The sequence below is a fragment of the Passer montanus genome, unplaced genomic scaffold (genome assembly GCF_014805655.1).
Source record: "Passer montanus isolate IOZ18808 unplaced genomic scaffold, ASM1480565v1 scaffold77, whole genome shotgun sequence".
NCBI classification, from domain to species: Eukaryota; Metazoa; Chordata; class Aves; order Passeriformes; family Passeridae; genus Passer; species Passer montanus.
In genome coordinates, this window is record NW_024372923.1 from 2756656 (window position 1) to 2778254 (window position 21599).

Here is a 21599-nt window from a genome sequence, read left to right on the forward strand (position 1 = left end):
CCCTTGAGGACATTGCCCTGAGCAACAAAGAAATGAACTTCATTGTTTATATGTCCACGTGCATGCAAATGGACATACTGTAAATATTCTCGTTTAACCTGCCAAAAGGTTTGCTGTATCTCAATAAAGACATTTTCATTTACAACCCAAAGGCAAAGCTGTTCATACAGATTTTTCGTTATGTCCCTTCCCTCTGCTGAGGAATAGTCAAAGCTTTATATTTTAATATTTTCCTTCACAGGCAGCCAAGTGCCAGCAATTATTGCAGATGTAGCAGGTATTTAAAAACACACACTGCAGAAATTAGCAGAACCACTACACTTTCGTTAGAAATTAGCAGAACCACTACAATTTCATTAGAAACTAGCAGAACCACTACGCTTTCATTAGTGAGTATCCTGGGGTGCTCTGTACTCCAGTTTTTCCACTGACATTCAATTTCTCACGCTGATTCTCTGGGAGCACTGAGTCCAACCACGGCAGCCCTGCCCCTGTCCCCAGTGCCACAGCCCCAGGGCAGTGAAATCCCCCCAGGATGGGCACTCCAGCCCTGGGCAGCTGTGCCAGGGCTGGCAGCCCTTTGCAGGGAGGAATTTTTCCTTCAGCCCCTCCATTCCCCCCCCAGCTCCGTCCCCTTCCCTGGACGTGCTCCAGCCCACACCCCAAATGCAGATTTTCTGCCTCCTGGGTGGATGCAGGAGATCTCTGCTGCATTTTGCCCATGGATCTCCCCACCTGGGCTCGGCAGTGTGGGAATTCTGCCGGTGCTGGAGTGCTGGAGCAGAGCTGCGTGTGCCCCTCTGGGCTGACCCTCATGGATGCAGGGGCAGGGTGCAGTGTGCTGCTCGGCTGCAGGGCTCTCCAGTGACTCCTAAACCTCTGCCTTCTTCTTCTACTGTAATGAATCCTAAAATTTCCAGTTGCATCCCCTGCTGGCCGTGCCCAGAGCAGACACAGCCAGGAGTGCCAGGGAGGGATGGACACGGACACTGGGTGACAAGGTGCTGGCCTCACCTGCTGTCCCAGCACACTGCACAGCCAGCACTGCTGATGGTGGCAGTCATTCCATCCCAGGGACACCTTCCACCCAGGCTGGGGTTTATAAACTCAAACACGCCAGGGCAGCTCAGCACAGCCACGGATGGCCAGGCTTGTTTATAAACTCAGCCTGCCCTCAAACACGCCAGGGCAGCTCAGCACAGCCATGGATGGCCAGGCTTACTGCTTTCCTTCCTTTATCGGGGGAGACTTCTGCTGCTCACTACAGCCAGGAAAAGTCCTGCTGCAGTTGCTGTGCCTGCACATCTGTCCCTCCAGAGGGAAATGGGGAGGACAACATTCCCCCAGCCTTCCTGCAGAGGAAGGAACATTCCCTCTCCCCCCTGTGCCCCCCTTGGCCGGGACCCCTGAGCCCCCCCAGCACACGAACAGGCAGAGGGAGGCTGGGGGTCAAAGCCACACTCCTCCAGGTCATGTCCCATGGAGAAACACCAGCTGAGGATGTAAATTGCTGGGGAAAGCAGGGCCCAGTCACCAGTTCCTTCCCAAAGGGTCGCTCCTGCAGCTCCTGTCCTGGCTGGGCTGCTCAGGGACTGTCCCTGCACAAAACCAGGAGTTCTTGCTCTGGTGTGCTTGGGGGGAAGCACATCAGCCCTGTACGAAAACTTCTGGAGCTTTTCCCACCAGAAAGCCCTTACACACGGATTTCCCAGTATTTGTGAGGGTGGAGAGCTGTGGGGCTGAGGAATCACAGGAGGGCAGGATGGGAGAGGGCTCACTGGGGGCTGCTGTGGATCTTTGGTGTTTGCTGAGCCCACCACCTCTGGGGACAGCCCTGGGGCAGTGCCAGGGGTGATCCCCACCCCAAAGAGGGGATTACACACCCAGCCAGGAGCTGGGCTCTGGGAATTCCAGCCCAGCCCCTCCCAGACCCCCCATTGCTGGGGGGTGCAGAGAGATGATGTAGAAATGCATTCACACACCTCAGGCAGAGGAAATGTTTAAACCCAGATGTAAAAACATCTTGGTTAAGGGTCAACAATTGATTAAAAATGAATTACTGGGAAATAAGCATGGGAAGGCTGCAGGGGGTTTGTTGGGTTTTTTTTAACAGTTCTTAAGTTCAGAATTTCCCTGTCATTGATTTGTGTCTTTCCTCAAAATGCTGCAAAAGAGGAAAAAAAGAAGGCACAACATTTGTTTTGTTTCTGCAAGAGAACTCAGCCCATTTCCTCTTAGGCCAGCCTAAGCCATGATCTAATTTCACTGGTTTGATATTTGCAGAGTGAACCAGGAACAACCCAAGTTCCTCCTGGCCTCAGGCAGGGCTGGAGCTGTTCCTGCATCCACCAGGATGCTCCCAGGGCTTGTGGGTCCTGGTGCTGATCTCCATTTGCAGCAGTGCAGAAGGACCCACCCAAAGGGAATGAATGACCATCAGACAGAAACCCTGAGTCTCTTTGCCATTTACTTTTTTCTGACTTCTTATACCAGATACAATTTTAGGGATTGAGAGCTGAGTGCAGCTCTTGTATTGTCCCTGTTCTAGAAAGCAGCAGAGAAAAAAAATATAGTTCCAATTATGAGCTTCCTCCATCTTTTTCACATGTAAATCTGTGAATTTTAAATCAAGTTTTATTTCTGTCCATTATAGACATCCAATAAATCTTTGATTTATATAACCAAATACGTTGTGGTATAAAAACATCCATTTAATTAACATTCCACAGTTTTAGGGGCCTGCACTCTCCTCCTGTTTAGGTGAATCATTAGGGGCTCATCTGTCATCGAAACTAAAATATTCTTTAAATTGAGATCCAATATTTAAGGCTGTTCACTGTAAATCCAACCCTGAAATATGTCTGTGCTCAGAAGCCTTTTGTTCACAAAGCCCTGACAATTAAAATGTGCTAATGACATGCAGATTATTACAAGCTAATCATGCAGAATTTGTGCTGATGAGAGTCTGAGCAGACACTGAGCCATCACAGAGACAGGGTGGGGGTGCTCTGTGAGATTCCCAATCCCGGGGGTGCCAAAGCCCCGCGGAGCCCCACAGGGCAAAATGTTTTAGGAAAGAAGAGGGCAAAGCCAAAGCCAGGAGGTGCAGGAGCTGGCTGAGGCCGCACAGCATCCCTGGTCCCCAGCCCCTCTGCAGCTCTCCTGCAGCCCCTCCAGGCCTGGCAGGGCTCTGAGCTCTCCTGGAGCTGCTCCTGTCCCACCCCCAGGCGTGCCAGGCTGGCAGCACCCCCAGAGCACCCCGAGCTGCGGCCAGCCCTGCCTGCCCTGCACGGCTGGAGCAGTGCCTGGCTTGTGGGGAGCCCTGCAGCCTGGGCTCCAGTGCAGCAGCAGCACACATCCCTGGGCAGCGCTGCCAGACCCTCTGCTGTGCCTTCAGCTCTGCCCTCATCCTTGCTCTGGGAGGAAAAGAGAGCAGCCCCACCACAAATGCCAGTTTTCCTCCCCGTTTTTACTGCCCCAGAAACTGGTTCTGTTCTCCTGTGGCTGCGAGTGGCTCAGCAGCAGGGACAGCCGGTTCCAAACACTTCCAGGAGCTTCCTGGCACGGAACCAGCCCTTCCTCAGATCCTCTCCTGGGCCTGCTCCTTCCATCCCTGTGGAGAACAGAGCAGCCCCTGGGAGCAGCCTGGGATGGAAGCTCCTGGGCAGCTCCGCAGGTCTGGGCACCTCGGCCTCACTCAGGCACAGCCCTCGCCTGTGGGAACACCCAGAACCTTCTCCTGGGCAGGACCCTGGGGCTCTGCACAGCTCCTGCCAGGAGGGGACAGCCGGGGGGCCGGGCTGGGAACGGGGACAGGGACAGGAGCGGGGACAGGGACAGGGACAGGGACAGGGATGGGGATGGGGACAGGGACAGGGACAGGAGCAGGGACAGGGACAGGGATGGGGACAAGGACAGCCACAGGGACAGCCACAGGAGCAGAGGGAACGGCCCCAGGCTGGGCCAGGGCAGCTCAGGGTGGGCACAGCAGGAATTTCCCCATGGAAAGGGGGATCAGGCCTTGGCACTGCCCAGGGAGGGTTGGAGTGCCATCCCTGGGGGGATTTCACAGCCCTGCGGATGTGGCAGCGGGGGACATGGGCAGTGGTGGGTGGTTGCACTGGATGTTCCCAGAGGGCTCTTCCAGCCTAAACTGTTCTGTGTTCCATGACCCTGGTGCCCCTCTGCTCCCCCGGGCTCCCATTCCCCTGCCAGCACGCAGGCAGGACATTTCGGGGGAAATCTGCAGGGCCAGGGTCCACCCCAGCCTCCTCTCCCAGCCCAAGGCAGGACTTCCCTGCTGATTGCCTTCTTGCTCTGAAGCATTAAATCCCTGATTTCACTCTCTTTTCTCTCTGCAATCCTAACTCTTGAGGCTGAGAATTTCTCAGTGTTTCTCCCACAATTTCTCTGTGTTAATCTTCCCTGCAAAACAGACCCCCATCCCTCCCAAAGCTGTGACCCAGCCAGAGGAACCCCCAGGGAAGGGCCAGAGCACAGCAGCTGAGCCAGGCACGGCCTGGGGCTCTGTCTGCAGCTCACAGAGCCTGACTCCTTCCCAGGCAGCACCCAGGAAATGGAAACTCTCACACAGCGTGGGAGAGGGGAAAAGTGAAAAATGTGCATGCTTCAGGCTCTGGTGGCACAAAAAATTACTGTGAAAAGTATTTGCAGTTGAGCTGATTAAGGAGCAATTTGTTTCCCTAATTATTTGTTAGTAATAAATGGTTAAATACCTCATTTTATAATAAAGCAGCTAATTTTCAGGGTTCTTTGCTCGATTTGTAGAGTAACAGATTTGTTTGAAGCAGTACATCAATGTGTTACTCTCAATAAATAACGTTACACGTTCTGTGTCCTCCAGAGGCTGGGCTGCATTTCCAGGTGTTTGTGGGGCTGAACATCTGCACCTGACCCTGTGAGAGAGCCCAGCACCACCAGGGCAAGGGGAAACCAGTCAAACACAGGAGGCAGGGCCAGAGCAGGGCAGAGATTGATAAATTATAAAGAATGGATTTGCCCGGGCCAAGAGCTGAGCCAGCAGAGGCACTGGTTTGTCTCTCTTCTCTCCAGTTTCCCTCAGATTCCCGAGGAGCTGCTGGGGCCAGGGGGGGAGCAGGGCTGGAGCCCAGGAGGGAGGGACAGCAGCAGGGCATTCCCTGTGTCCAGGAGCCCCAGGCCCTGCAGGGCTCAGCTCTGCCCTCCACCCTGGCCCTGCACTTTCCAGGCTCCAAGCTGCCACCCAGGCTGCTTGGCAGGAGGGCTCAGCCGTGGGGTTTGGAGGGGCACAGCAAAGCCAAGCCCCAGGTCCTGGCCTTGCCCCTGCCCAGCTGGGATGGACAGAGTGGGGAGGGCTCTGCAGGCTCTGGGGCACGGGGAATTAGACATTTTACTCACCCTTACTGCCAGAGGTATTTCTCACTGAGTCTGTACTAAAAGGAGACCAAATGAAGAACAGCATTTGGGGTTTTTTTGGGAAGCACTGACCAGAGCACATCGCAGGGATCAGGTCTTGCTCTGTGGCAGCTCAGGATGGGATCGCAGGGAGCAGAGGTCTGAAAACACAGCAGATGGAATTAAAATTGAGAAAGAACATCCAAACGTGGCCCAGAGAGAGCAAACACGGAGTTTTCTCTCTCAGACACTTTATTTCAGCAATATTGCCTAGCAAAGAGTCTGCACTGGGGAAGTCTACCTGAGAGACTTCTAGATTTACTGGAAGGCAGTCTTTGAGAACCCTGAATTTGGGTAGATTTGTTCCTTGTTTGCTGCTAATCATCCCCTTCTGGAGAGTTGTGGGGCTGCAGCAGGGTCACCAGAACCTGCCTGAATCCCAAAACAAGAGGCTGAGTCACACCAGCAGCCTGCAAAGCAGCAACGCCCCCACAGAGATGCCAGGACGACTAACGTGGGTTTGTGTTCTCAAAAGAAACTGCTCCCAGTTTGCCTCTAAATTGGCAGCGTGACAGTGATGTTTGAAAACTTGAAATCTTGATATTTAAGGTGTATTTTGCTGCCATGTCTCCGTGCCAGCAGCACAATGTGTGTTGGGCTGGAGCTGGATTTGAAAGGTCGAGTCAAACCCAAGCCCAAGGTTTAGCTGTGGATGGGGACCCTCAGTGAGTCATTCATCCTGAATTACACATTTGGCCAGCGTTTTATTGCATTAATCTAATGGCCACCCACTCACCATACCACCACAGGACCTGCCTCTCACAGCAGTCTTTCTCATGGGTCTTCCACACTAATGTGCAAGTGCGTCTGTATTTTAACACTTGGGGAGGGAAAAGCCAAGCCAGACCTGTGTGGAATTCCAATTCCCTGCCAAAACCTGGCTCAGTTGGCAGCGTGCAGCTTTAATGAAGGTTTTGTGATAGTTGGGAGCCTGGCACTCTGAGCAAGGCTGAATTTTAATTTTGAGTTGTTCAACAACAGAGCCAGGCACGCATTAACAAAAAAGCAATTACTCCTGACATCCCAGCACTTCCCCCATGTCATTCCAGAGCAGAAATGGGAGATGAATGGGGACTTCAAGGTACAGAATGGGAACTGAGGAGAGTCAAAGTGCTGCTTTTCATTCCAAAAGGGTGGGCCCAAGGTTTCAAAGCACAGGAGACACAAGGACAGTTAATGTTAAGCAAAGTTTGGGCTCCCACTTGTCCCATCAGTGAATTTTTCAAAGGCAGAATTAATGACAAACTGTCTGGGACAGGCGCTGACAGAGACCTTGGATATGTGGAACACTGAAAAAAATAATGTGCCTGTGGCTCTGGGCACAGAGCAGGGAAAAGGCTGGGGCAGGGACCGGGAGGTGGGGTGGGATGGGGTAAGGGAGTGGGATAAGGGGATGGGATAAGGGGATGGGATAAGGGAGTGGGATAAGGGAGTGGGATAAGGGAGTGGGATAAGGGAGTGGGATAAGGGAGTGGGATAAGGGAGTGGGATAAGGGAGTGGGATAAGGGATGGGATGGGATGGGATGGGATGGATGGGGATGGGGATGGGATAGGGGGATGGGATAATGGGATGCGATAATGGGATGGAGCAAGGCTGGGGTGCCAGGGAAGTGCTCATCCCCCTGTCTGTTCCCCTGCCCAGACACTCCAAAGTGTCCACACGACAGTAGGGACAAATACAATTTACAATTCCCAGTGCGTGCAATCCCATTAATTCATGCCATTGAGTGCCATCAGTGGGATGGATTAACGGGCTCTCCCTCTGATCTGCCGCCTGGAGGAGCTGAACTCCCGCAAGCACCTCCCAATTACAGGTGTATTCCTGGGAGCTTCAAAGGGCCTGCTTGGAGAAGGGAAGAGCTGAGGGTTCCAGGGCGCATCCTGAGCTGAGGAGGAGCTGGGTGCTGGCACCTCCCCACGCAGCCCTCCAGAGCACGCTGCTATATTTAGATCTGCTATCTGCATGTATGCATAATCAAGTGGCTGGCTACATTATTCACAGAAATATGCAAACGAGATTTACGTGCCGTGCATTTCCCTGGCTCTAATTTGAGAAATACGTTTGGGCAAATTCCGAGCGGGTTCTGGGAGGAAAACGAGCCAACCTGTAAACTGGAACAAAGTACACAAGTAATTCTTCAGGAATTATTACAGCCTCAGACTAACACAAACTGGGGCTGAGAGGCCGCTGAGGGAATAACCAGCACCACACTCACAGTCTTAATATTACTTAAAAGTTTATTCTCCTCACACTGGCCTGGCTTAGCACAGGAATCACCTAATTGTCTGATAAGTACATGCAAAATTACTTCTAGTGGGTGCCGTGTCATATGCAAATCGAGCCTGTTAGTGGCTTTTCAGTGATAGCAGTCAAAATAATTATATTTGCTGCTCACAGGAACAGCCACTGAACACCACTGGGCAAAATGAGGTTTTATGAACAAGATAAAAAAAAGGCAAAAAAAAAAAAAATCCGTGTTTTCTTTGCTGTTCAATATGCATAAAAGTACCTGCAGGAATATTGTGCTAAAAATCTGCCGAGCAGCCCCACAGAGCACACTTTTAATAACAATTGTATCATCACCCGCTAATCCAGAACTGACACTGTTTGTCCTCAGGTATTTGCAGCATTCTGCTTTATCGCTCCTGATTGGAAAAATGCAAATTATGCCTTTTCCCTTCTATTTTCTGTTCACATAGCAAGTGAGAAAGCCTTTCTAACTCATTAAAAAGCTCATTTGTCACATTCCTTTTCAATTAACTTTGCCCCTTTGTTTCCCATGTTTAATCCATTTCTGAAAGGCATTGCTCCCCACCAGCTCCAAACCCGTGCCTGCTGCAGAAGGGACTGATCCTGATCCTCTGGTGTCACAGGGAGCAAACCCTTCCTGCTCCCTCCTCCTCCATCCTGGACCATGGAGACCCTCTGCAGAGAGCCAGGGGGGCTCCAGGAGGAGCAGGGATGGAGCAGCTCTGCTGGAGAGAGGCTGGGACAGCTGGGACTGTTCACCTGGAGAGGAGAAGGTCTGGGGTGAGCTCAGCTGGCCAAGGTCTCCTCCTCCTCCTCATTGAGGATTTTTGGCAGCAGAGACCTGTCCCACATGGACACTGCAGACAGCTCAGGAAGAAATTTCTGTTTTAATACTGCTGGAAATTGGCTTTGTGCATTCCTTCCCTATTGGGCTTGTGCAGAAAAGGTCAAAGTTTCTTGTGAGCATTCATGAAATATTTGGTAGCCCTGGACAGAGAATACCTTTCACACAGAAAGCATCTGAATTAACCCCAAATCATTGAGCATACCTAGAATCTGCTAAAATGGAAATAACATCCACAGGAAGCTGCAAATGTTTGAACTTCTGGTGTCTCCAAGCTGCTGGAGATACCAAAGGCACTGAAACTGAGGCTCAGGTTTATGGGTAGCTCTGGTGCTAAATGAAGAAGTCTCAGTGCATCCACGCTTCACTGTTAGTGCTTTTAGACAACTCCTCTTTCTCCTCTCTGCTTCTTTGTCTCTCCCTGAGTGTTTGTGTGAAATTGCCTGTGAGATCAGCAGCATGAGGGACAGTTGTGTGTCCCCTGTCAATGCACACAAAGCTCTTCACTGAAGCCACAACTGGAAGCAGGATATTATTATCATTATTATTATTATTATTATTGTTATGGGACCACTCAGAAATGTTGGCTGAAACCTGAATCAGAAAATATTTTGTTCCTGTTCCTCCAGGATTTTTTCCCCCAAAAAGCTCAGTACAAAGCTGTTTATGGAAATTAATTCTAATGGCTTCATAGAATCTTCTGTTCCCACTGTAACACTTCACATTACACAAGTCTTGCCACAAAGGAGATAATAGGCATGGGATATATTGAATTAGTAGATAAAGTTCTTATCTGTTCCTCTACATTACTTCCCTGGGTCTGAAATGACAAGTCATAGTTATTAAAACCATGGCAAATTGCCTGTGATTAACAAGGAAATAAATATATTATCCTAATAGAATTATCTCCTCCATCTGAAGCCCATGACAATTTCTGACAATGTCCCTGAAAAACGCTTTGCATCCCAGTTACCCAGAGGTCTGAGGAGAGCATCCTGAGCCGTTAATGAACCGACCTTGCAATTAAATACATCCTTGAGCTGCATCCCTGCTGCTGTGGGGCACGGTGGGGCAGGGGGGAACTTCCTGAGGGGAAACGGGAGTTCAGCAGGGAGGCACGGGGTGTGAACAGCGGCGATTTACAGAAAAGGGTGCTGTAAATGAAATATGAGCTGAACGAGGGGAGATCTGGATGGGAGATTGGGAATTGGGAATTGTTCCCTGGCAGGGTGGGCAGGCCCTGGCACAGGTGCCCAGAGCAGCTGGGGCTGCCCCTGGATCCCTGGCAGTGCCCAAGGCCAGGCTGGACACTGGGGCTGGAGCCCCTGGGAGAGGGGAAGGTGTCCCTGCTGTGTCAGGGGTGGGATGGGTGGGATTTGGGGTCCCTTCAAACCCAAACCATGCCAGGATTGTGTGAAACACTGAGAACTCCTGGATTGTATGAAACAACAATAAACATTCCAAACTGAAAATTGTGTTTTTCTAAGTGGGGCATTTCTTAACCATGGGGGGTTCATAAAGTGCTCTCCCTGACCCACATGGTCTCTGAATCTCTTGGGCAGAGCCTCCTCCCAGCACAGCCCCGGGGGCTCCAGCTCCTGCACAGCCCAGGCCAGGCTGGGGCTCCAGCCAAGCAGCACAGCCATGTCACAGCCATGTCACAGCCATGTCACAGCCATGTCACAGCCATGTCACAGCACATGTCACAGCACATGTCACAGCACATGTCACAGCCATGTCACAGCCATGTCACAGCACATGTCACAGCACATGTCGCAGCTGAGACAGCCACGACACACAGCGTGCCACCAAACAATCTCAGAAGGCTTCGAGCATTCAGCCGTCCAGAGTAACATCATGTCACTCAAAAGGCTTCGAGCATCTGCCTTTCCTGTTCTGCACCCAGCCTTTTATCCCTGGTGTTCACACACTGCCCTGGGAGTCCTGTGTGCCCTCTGCTCCCTGGGAGTCCTCTGTGCCCTGTGTGCCCTCTGTTCTGTGCCCTGTGTGCCCTGGGTGCCCTCTGTGCCCTGGGTGCCCTCTGTTCCCTCCCACTGGGGATGAGCTGGGCCACAGCCCCATCCCAGTGACTCCAAACTGTGCCTGCACAGCCCCAGCTGCACCCAGCAGGTCCTGAGCGCTGGGCCCCTCTCAGAGCCAGCCCTGTCTCTGTCCAGGCTGGGTATCCCAGAGCCCTGGGCTGCCAGGCTTTTGGGAGGGGACAGGCTGACAGCAGCCCGGCCTGAGCAGGCTGGACACGGCCACCAGCTGCTCCTGGTCCCTCAGAGGGAGCCCAGCACAGAGCACAGAGCCCAGCTCAGAGCACAGAGCCCAGCACAGAGCCCAGCTCAGAGCACAGAGCTCAGCTCACATCTCTCCTCCCCAGGGCACCCTCCACCTCACCCAGCTGGCATCCAGGGGCTGGCATGCTCAGAGGGCAAAGCCCACTCAGGAAATCAGCAAAACATGATGTACACTGTTTGGAAAAAATCCTTTGTTTTAGAGGAAGGTGGTGCCAGGTAAGTTTAACAGCCAGCTCAACATTCAGGACTGGTTCCTCCAGCCTTATCAAGAGTGAAATGCTCTCCAGCACGGCTCTGGGAGAGGGGAGCCAGCACTGCTCCAGCCTGCAGCTGTTCAGAGCAGATACTCCACAGAGCATGCTGCCTCTGAGAAAGCTAAAGCCAAACTGTGTTATTGCCTGGAGGGAGTCCTTGTCTCCAGCCAGGCCTGTGGAGGGATGCTGTGAGCAGCAATAACAGCGTTTGTTCCACAGAAGCACGAGGAGTACTTTGGAAATGATTGTGAGGATGGGAACCCTGCTTTTCTGGGCACCAAACAAACACACAGCAACCAGTGTTTTCCTAACAACAGGAGATGAAAGCTGGAAATGGGAACTGCAGGGGGAGATGAGCAGCATCCTGCCCCCAGCTGCAGCAGGGCCAGAGTGGCTGCTCAGGCAGCAGCAGGAGCCAGGGCCCACCACGGCCAGCAGAGGATGTGTGGACCCCTCTCACTTCAGTTTTACCACTGGCAGTGACGCCTGCACGGGCAATAAAGAGAAAAGGAAGCCTGGGTGAGCCATGCCTTTGGAGAGCATGATCAGACATCAGTGGGAGCCACATGCCAGCACCCCAGGGTGCTGCAGCACCTTTGCCCTCCTGGCACTGCCCAGGTTTCCCGTCTGGGCTGAAAACCATCCATGCTGTGGCACACAAACCCTGCTTTGTGTTCAAACACCTCCTAAGTACAACCAAAGCCCTCACAGCAACTCCTTCCCCTGACAAATTCAGCTTTCCCCCAGCCAAGCCAGCCTAAAAAACAGCCTCTGCATTCCTTTCATGAGGCTTCCTTTAATATTTAGACCAAAATATTATGATTGTAGTTATTAATTAGGCGTTCCCTAAGTACTGTTTATCCTTGTATTTGAGTCATTTCCTGAGAGTATCTTCATGAAAGCACCTGCCAATTGGGCTCCAGAAATCGCACACAAACCCATCTGCATTTCCCAGTGCCACCCCTTCTGTTGTGAGCAGTGACAGCTCAGCTCAGTCCCCAGCAGCAGGCGGGCTGGCAGGGCTGGAGCACTGACATGCAAATCCATGTTTGCCCTCACCAGTGGCTCAGTGGGGAGGGACCCTGGAAGGCTCCAGCCACAGCTGTGCCCCGACACAGCCACAGCTGCAATTACAGCAGCAGGCACCACAGAGCAAGCCAGGCACAGAAACCCAGGGCAAAAAAACAAAACACACCACAACAGTAAAAAAACAACCCCACAAAAAAAAACAAAACTCCAAAAAACCAAAATACACAACAACAATTAAAAATAACAACCCCAAAAAACCAAAACACACAACAACAATTAAAAATAACAACTCCAAAAAACCAAAACACACCACAACAATTAAAAATAACAACCCCAAAAAACCAAAACACACAACAACAATTAAAAATAACAACTCCAAAAAACCAAAACACACAACAACAATTAAAAATAACAACCCCAAAAAACCAAAACACACCACAACAATAAAAAAAACAACCCCAACTCCCTAAACTCAGCAGAGAAAGGAACAGTCCTGTGTCTAATTCATCCCCTCAAAGTGCCACCCACCAGCACATTACTGAGCCAATGCTCCAAGTAACCTCTGCAATCAAAGCTAGTAAGGAGAATAAATGATCTAAAGAATGGATCCAAGATTAATAAAAGAAAAAAGCCATTCTAAGCAGAAGGTTTTGTTCTTTTATTTCTGTGTGTTGCTACCAAAGCAGCCCTGAACTGGAATGCCTTCACTGGAACGCCTTCCAGATCACCTGGCACTTACGGCTTAAAAACATTCCTGTGATAACACAAGTGTAAAATGGTTGTTGTAACTGTTTAATTACCCACAAGAGAGGTTATGCTACCATACCTTTTATTTTAATCACGGCTGTTGAAGTCCTGGGCCGTGAGCCTCAGCACAGAGGTGGAGCACAGGAGGCTCAGGGGACCTGAGGCTCTGCACAGCTCCTGCCAGGAGGGGACAGCCGGGGGCCAGGGCAGCTCAGGGTGGATATCAGGGACAATTGTCAATCCAAAAGGGCTGCCCAGCCCCAGCACAGCTGCCCTGGGAGGTTTGGAGTCCTCATCCCTGGAGGGATTCACTGCCCTGTGGATGTGGCAGCCGGGGACATGGGCAGGGCTGGGAATGGTTGGACTGGATGTTCCAGAGGGTTTCTCCAGCCCCAGTGCTTCTGCAGCTCTGTGATTCCCAGGGCTCCCAAAGCACACCAGAGTCACCCTGCAGGACAAGGCAGGGAGGCAGATCAGAGCCACAGCAGTGCCAGGGGAAAGGGACCTCTGGAGGTCACCCCGTGCAGCCCCGGGTCTGTTTACAGAAGGGTCTATTTAGAGATGGGTTTATTTACAGACGGGTTTATTTACAGATGGGTTTATTTACAGATGGGTCTATTTACAGACGGCTCTGTGTACAGAGGGCTCTGTGTGCAGACGGGCTCTGCCATGCAGCTCTCAGACATTCTGAGCAGGTGAAGGGTGAGGAGTGCTGCAGGATGCCTGCTGAGCTGCCAGGCTCAGCCCTGGGTCCAGCCCAGCCCTGCTGGCTCTCAGGCTGGGCTGTGCCCCGGCTCCCCAGGGTGGCAGAGCCCCGGGGCACTGGCTGTGCCTCCCCAGCCTCGGGACCAAGGACAGGCACCCCTGGGACAGAGGGACAGGCTGGGCACATCCCAGCCAGGAGAGCACCAGCCTGGGTCACACCTGCTCACCAGGGAAAGCATGAGCAAAATGAGATTGTCCAGGGGCTAAATGCACCTCCTTACCTCCACACACCCGAATTCCAAACCTGGGATGGACTTACAAGCTGTTGAAGCAGTGAGTTCTGTCCCACTCTCAGGAGAAGGGCAGCCCAGGTCAGCTGGGCCCTGGAATGAGGAGGGGATCACACACACAAAGAACATCCCCACTGGCTCAAGGTGGCACCTGCAGTTCTAAAACAGCACATTTGTATTGGATTTGTCAGCTATCCGTCTCCCAATCAATACCTCAAACACACGTTTACTGAAATTCATTTCTGTAGCAAATCCAAACATCATGTACACTGCAAAGTGGTTTTTTGAAGCAAAACATGATGTACGCTGTTTGGAAAAAATTCTTTGTTTTAGAGGAAGTTGTATTGTGTGCAAAAGGAAAATTAATATTACTGAAAACCTTTCCAGTGTGAGTTCTCTGGTTCTGAACAGCAGCTTCGAGCAAGGTGCCAAGGGAACACTCACAGAATTCCAAGTATTGTTTCAGCTCTGGGTGTGACTCAGTTTCTCCCTAAACCAAAATGACACTGGCTGCAACCTCGGCCATGGACATGCCACCTGCTCATCCAACCCCTCAATGGCTGAACAAATCCAGGTAGCAGCATAAAGTGGTATTTTAAATTCCATCGGCATGAAGGAGAGCTCATCTGGGGGTAAAGGACATTTGTGTGCACAGGCTGGGGCAGGGCTGAGGCTGAGAGCTGGACGAGAAAACCTTTGGGTGAACCACCAGCAGTGCTTTGGGAGAATGAAGCTCTGCAAGAGAACAGATCTTCTTTAGAAGGGGGAACTGAGACTTCAAACTGCCAGGGGCAGGGCTGGATGGGAGATTGGGAATTAGGTTGGATTGGGAAATTCCCAGGATCCCAGCCTGGTCTGGGTTGGGAGGCACCTTAAGCCCCATCTCATTCCAACACCTCCCACTAGCCCAGGTTGCTCAGAGAAGAATTTAACTTCATTTTCATGAGCACTTATCTTTCAATTTATCACCCAGACTTCCTTATTATGGCCCATTATGAGCTGAGCTTTATATAATTACCAATTTTTGCGCACAGTTCCGTCTCTTTCCCCTCGGCTCAGATAAGGACTTATCTCCCAGAAGCAGGCAGGGAGCATCCCTGGCCAGCAGAGCCCACGGCCCAGCTGCCCAGCCCAGGTAGCCCTGGCTGCTGCAGGGGCTCAGCCTCCAGCCCTGCTCCCCTCCACAAACAGCATTTCCTCACTGGAGCTGCTTTCTCCTTCTTCCCACCCTGGTGAGTGTCTCCATCTCCTCCCAGCCCTGCTCCCTCCACTTGTTTCTCCTCTGTGATGCAGTTTTCACCCCTCCTGACAGCCTGCAGCTCCTTCCCCTCCTCCTGTTGTTCCCCTGCATCCACAAACCCCCCCAGAGGCTGCAAAAGCAGCAGGTCCAGCCCTGCTGTGCCACAGGTGCCCCAGCTCCATCACCTGAGCCTGGCCACGTCTGAACCCTGCAGCACCAGCCTCAGCTCCTGCCCACACCTGCCAGCCACGGCAGGGCTGGGTCCTGCCCTGCCCAATTAGTTCTGTTTGTTAAATAAATTATTTTCTCCAGAAAAACGCACCTCTCAATCCCACTGCCCCTGTGCTGCTTCGCTGCCCCCGCTCCCGGTGCTTTTTAAGTGGTGTAACAGATTAATCAGTTCATGGCTCATTCCTTGGTCTGACATTCTGGATTTTTGAGGACTTTTATCAATGTTTAAGGTTGGATTGTGCAGAGGTACAAAGCACACAACACAGCAATAAGAAAACCTGTGAAAATAGTAGTTCACACAAGTCAAACAAATACAGCACGGCGAGAGCAAGGTTGGAATTAGCACTTTGGGTAAACCTAGGAAAAGATGAGATTTTAGATGGATTTTTGAAAAGGGCAAATTTTGAAATGGCAGCGTGGCGGAGGGAGGAAATTGTTGTGCTGGCTGCAAGTGTCACCTTGCAAAGGCAAACAGGGATGGTTCACTTTCCTTTAACCACAGAAACGTCCCCTCCATTCAGCAATTTAATGCCAGCCATGAAGGCACAAAGTCAGGGTTTTTACAGGTTGTTACTGTAAAAGGGCAATTGCTATCACAGCACTGCTGGGTGCTGTCTCAGGATGCAGATTTAAACATCCAGGGGCAGAAACAGTGAGGAAGGAATTGAGGAATTGAGATTAAACTGCCAGGGGCAGGGCTGGATGGGAGATTGGGAATTGGGAATTGTTCCTGGCAGGGTGGGCAGGGCTGGCACAGGGTGCCCAGAGCAGCTGGGGCTGCCCCTGGATCCCTGGCAGTGCTCAAGGCCAGGCTGGGCACTGGGGCTGGAGCACCTGGGGCAGGGGAAGGTGTCCCTGCCATGGCAGGAGTGGCACTGGTGGGATTTGGGGTCCTTCCCACCCAAGCTGGAGCTGTGGCACCACACGGGCACGGCAGCTCCTCAGGGCCAGGCAGGCTGGGCTCCACACAGAGCTCTGCCCCCCCTTCAGAAAATATCCTGGAATTCCTCAGAGATCACTGCTTGAAATGTCACCAATTCAGCCTCTGCTCCACTGCTGGCTGTACACTGAGCCCAAATGCTTTTTTCCTGTGTTCAGAACTGCATCGGTTAAAGCAGCTCTGCGTTTTATCCCACTATTGAAACTGTTTGATAGGATCAGCTTTATTGGCTTGTCTTTGCTGTTTTAAATTAGATTTGTTTTCCACACACTCTCTGATCCCTCAGAGTTTGCTCAGAGTGTTCCAAGTTAAACCTTCAAAGAGACATTTTTTGTGTAACCCAATCCTGTTAGCTCTTGGTGCTTTGGTGTTTGGGCACTTTTAACCCCCAAATGAAGCACCTCAACTCAAATACTCTCCCTTTTCCTTAAATTAATCCTGTTAGCCAGCATGAAGGTAGGAGCATCAGGTTTCCACATGACCCTCCAAATCAAGGCACCAGCTGGGCAGAAATCCATTTCTGAGAAGCCACATGAGCATCCCAGGCTGGGCTCCGTTTGATCTCCCATGCCTGCCACAGATAACAGCTCCCTCCACAGCCATCACAGCACTCCTGGCCACTTCTCCCTCTCGTTTGTCACTGTGCAAACTGAAATTCCCCTTCTCATCTCCTCTGATGAACCAACGGTCTTTGGTAATATTTCTCTGCGAGTTATTTTTGCTGCAAGTTTAAAGACATCTTTTATTTTTAATGCCTCTGCAATTCTCAATATGTTCACTGGCATTTAAACTCCCCGAAGCCGGTGGGAAGATGAGCTGTGCTTTCAGGGAGGCAGCGCTGGCCATCTGTGTGCGAGGGGCTTGTTTTGAAACAGCAGCTCCGGGTGCTTCAACAACTGCTGGGAGCCAAGGGTGCCTCAGCTGCCAGCCTGCTGCTGCCAGCCTGCAGCTGACAGCCGCGGGCACTCGGAGATAAGCTCAGCTTAGCCAGGCCTGGCCGGGCTCTGCAGCCCGGCCCTGGATGCGCTCTGGGCTCAGGAGCCATCCCCTCACCCCGGGCTGCAGGGGTTTCCAGGGTCCCTCCTGTTGTTTCCACACCACACCTGGTTTTTTGTGGGTTTGAATCCCTGATGACACAAAGCAAAGCCGGGAGCATCACGTTGAGGATTCTGAAATAAGTCAGGTACCTGCATTTGCTGGTAAAATAAGTAACCATCCCTTTCTCCATCCTTCTGGGCTGTCCAGCTACAACAGTTGAGTTGCAGCTGGCCTGAGTTTTGCTCCCACCAGAACCAAAAAAATATGAGTTTCTGAAGAAGTGGCTGTGGCTCCGCTCCACTGACACCTGAGGGCTGCAGAGTTTGGCTGAAACAGGAGCCACGGGAGCGCTGGAATCAAACCAATTTGGGAAAATGAGGAAATGAAGGGGGAAAAGGTCAAACTCCCCTTAAGAGGTTATTAACTTGTAGCAGTTGTACTGGCAGGGCTACAAATCCAGGCTGCAGGAGCACCTGGGATCACGCGCCAAGCCCGCCCGTGCTGCTGCAGGGATGGAGATTTGTCGGCCCAGTGAAGCGTTAGCGCTCAAATAAATGAGCAGTTTATTGACCTTTGGGTGGCTGAGACCCAGCTGAAAGGCAGAACCACTCCTGGAGCAGGCAGGCCCTGGGGCTGGGCAGGGAACGAGCCCTGAAGGGCACGGGGAGCACGGGCAGCTGCTCACAGCTCCTGCCAAGCACCCACAGGTGCCCTCTGCCCACCTGGCTCACCTGGCTCAGCTGGCTCCTCACCCCCCTGCTCTGCTCCCTGCCTGCTCTGCAGTGCAGGGGCTGCCAGAATTCTGGGGGAAAACAAGCAGAGCTGTTATCTTCCCACCCTGAAAGCGGTTCTGGCCTCCCAGTGGCGTTCCCATCTCTGGAGTGCCCCAGCACGCGTGGGGATGGGGCTGGAGCTGACCATGGCCAGTAAAGGTCTCTTCCAGCCTCAGTGATCCAGGGGTTCCAAGGTGCCCCGAGCAAACACCATCAGGCAGCACCTTTGGAACTCCCAAACCCATACTGAGGGTTGTAGGGCCCAGCGGAAAGGACTCCTTCCAAACAGTCTGTGTCCCCAGGGTGCAGCTGGTCCCGGGCCAGTGAGGCTGGGCTCCTGCAGGGCTGGGTTAATTCAGCAGCTAAACATGCACAAACGAGGGAATACAATGCATTCCACAACATACAGGAACTAGACTTCCTGTGTACTGTGGGATATAGATGAGGAACTGAAGGCTGACTCAGAAAGCTGGACTAAGAAACCAGCTGCTGCTGTGTCTGATGGACAACAACAAAGAGCAAAATGCTTCGTAATTTGCAAATTAAAAATGGAGATATAAGGGGGGGCTTAAGGAAAGTCAGCCTGCCTGATGGAAGCACAGAAAGGGAGCTGGAACAAGGATCCTGATTGCATTCAGGAGCACAGGGCACTGATCCTGCAGGTTAAGCACATTAAACCCTGTCAATGACCTTGCCCTTGCCCACAGCTTGGGGCTCAGCACCTGCTCTCACCCCACTCCCAGAGAACCCGGGCTTTGCAGGAGGGATGGCAATCCGTGTCCTCTGCCATGAAAATCACACCTGAGGACTCCAGGAGCTGCTCACCTGGCCACTCAGGTACCTGCAGCGGGGCCTGGCTTAGGTCCTGATCCACTGCCAGCCACGGAGAGGCAGAAATTCTCAGTTTTGTGGTTTTCCAGAGTGCAGGAGCTGAACCCAGAGTCACAGCCCTGTCACCTGGCACAGACAGCACAGCACGGCTCAGGTTTGGGGAAGGAGGAGCTGCAGGAATGCCCTGCTTGGCTTGGGGAGGCCAGGGAAGGGCCAGGGAATGGCCAGGGGGGAAGCAGGGAGCACAGCAGGAGAAGCTGTTCCATTCAATGTCTTATACTGCCACCACCTGAGAATTTCCCACTCACTCCAGGCTCCTCCAGCATCCCTGCACCCCCAGTCCCTCCCTGGCACAGGAGAGCTGGGGCTGGCCAGGGATCCAGGGGCAGCCCCAGCTGCTCTGGGCACCCTGTGCCAGGGCTGCCCACCCGCCCAGGGATGGATTTTTCCCCAAAATCCAACCCAAATCAACCCTCCCCCAGTTAAAAGTGTAACTCCTGGCACTGCTTTGGACAGAAACTGCTCTGAAGTTCCTGGGTTTGCCCAGCCCATCCCACAGCCACTGCTCTGATTACCAATGTCACCTTAATTTCTCTTTCAAAACACAAGTCTCTCTTGCTTGGGGATATTTCAAGATTGCCTTCAATAAATATGAATGCAAATTTATTCCTTCATGATTTGTCATTCACTGCATTACCACTGCCACGGAGCAAGAGAGACCTTCATCTCCAAACTCCTTGATAGGGATTTCTCCAAAGACAGATTCTTGATCTCCCCGTACACCTTTTTGGCTTTTATAAAATAAATACATCAAAGACATTATTCAGGCTTGTCTGATGTTCAGTGAGAAGTCATCCCCACCATGGGAAGATACCAACCTGCCTCCTCAGTCAGAAAGAGGAATTAAGCCCTCCTTCCTGGCAATCCTTTAAAAACTGGCGTTCAGAGCAGCACAGGCCAGCAGGACCCTCTGCAGCACTGGGGGCTCCATCCCAGGGGCTCCCTGCTGGCAGCTGGCAGGGCACGGCCCCTGCAGACTCCTTTCCTCCCTAACTCCCTGCTCCTGCTCCTCTCCAGGGCCCCTGGGGCAGGCTCCTGCCCTGCCCTGCCCTGCCAGTGCAGCCACCCTGGCACCGCTTTTCTGTCCAGCCAAGCCCCTCTGCCAGAGAACACAGCCCCAGAACGCCCAGCCCAGGGAGTGCCTGCCCTCACCCACTCACTGACTGCTCCAGCTGGCCCAGCTGAAGGAAATGCCAGATCTGTTATCTGATCCAGCTGAGGCTGTGTGCTGGGATCCAGGGTAACGCTGACATCCAGCGTGCCACGAGATGTCACTTCTGCTCATGTTCAACAGGCTTCCTGAAGATAATCTGCTGTTTCCGAGGGGCTGAGGAGGGTTTGCCTTTTGGCTGGAGACGAGGCAGGAGGGAACCCCAGAAGAAAGGCACACTTCTGCACTAAAGCCCTCATGAATATTAATGGGGCCAACACAAAAGGAGCTGCAGCATTAATATGAGCAGCATGATAAAACAGACTTGTGACATGTTCAATCTCTCATTTAATTTTTATAGGACTTGATTAAGATGCCTTTGCTTGAATTTTTATACTGTTTACTATAAAACATTATCATTTTCTTCAAAATCTATCGAGACAGACAAACCACACATTTGCCAAGCTGTTAAATAAATAGTATTAAATCAACAATACCCAGGGTCCCCAAATGCGAGTCATTTCCATGTATATTGATTTTAGTTCCATTTGCTGCAATAAAAGTTTTGTCTCTAAGCAGAAGGCAAAAAAGCCAACTATTTTATCAGATTGTTCTGGTTTTAATTCTTGAAATAAAGTAGCTCTGCAGTCCCTGCGTGGGGCAAACTGGCCCCAAGTGCTCGGAGAGAGAGCTGGGGGATTCAGAGCTGCACAGCAGCCAGCAGCTCCTGCCCCAGAGACAGCAGGGCAGGCCAGGAAGGCAAAAAGGAGCAAATCCCCCAGGAAACGGGCTGGGAGAGCTGGGGGGGCTCGCCTGGGGAGGAGAGGGTGTGGGGAGCCCTCCCAGAACCTTCCAGGGTCTGGGGGATCACAGGAACCCTCAGCAGGAGCTGACGGGACAAGGAGCAAAGGGCACAAAGGGAAAGGGGGAAATTTAGCTGGAGATTGGGAATTGCTCCTGTGAGGGTGGGCAGGGCTGGCACAAGGTGCCCAGAGCAGCTGGGGCTGCCCCTGGATCCCTGGCAGTGCCCAAGGCCAGGCTGGGCACTGGGGCTGGAGCACCTGGGGCAGGGGAAGGTGTCCCTGCCATGGCAGGGGTGGCACTGGGGGGATTTGGGGTCCCTCCCACCCAACCCATGCCATGGTGATTCCCTGGCCCCCAGCAGAAGCTGCTGCTCGAGCAGCTGACAGGGATCTCCAGTGTTTGCCACACTCAGTGACATCCCAAGCTCCAAGTTTTAGCAGTCTAATTCTGGCACAGCAGATCTGCAGCACATTTTACAAGAGGCACAGAGTGTAACTCAGCACAGGAAGCAGCACCAAAGCTGTGAAAGAGGAAGGAAAGCACAAACTCTGAGAGGATAAACTGGGAAGCAGCTCCCAGGGCCAAGGAGTGGGCAAGTGGCAGCAGGGGCGAGCTCGCCCTGCCCAGCAGGAACCACAGCAGCTGCTCTGCACC

At 52.3% G+C, this 21599-nt stretch overlaps 1 long non-coding RNA gene across 1 annotated transcript; it reads right to left on the reverse strand.

Annotated features, from left to right (window-relative positions):
• Window positions 1-1766: 1766 nt before the first annotated feature.
• Window positions 1767-13390, reverse strand: LOC120512765. Its single transcript, XR_005630119.1, has 3 exons — window positions 12963-13390; window positions 4737-5555; window positions 1767-3613 (listed from the first exon to the last, which is right to left on the reverse strand). It is a non-coding gene; the product is annotated as an uncharacterized LOC120512765 (long non-coding RNA).
• Between the last annotated feature and the right edge of the window lie 8209 nt (window positions 13391-21599).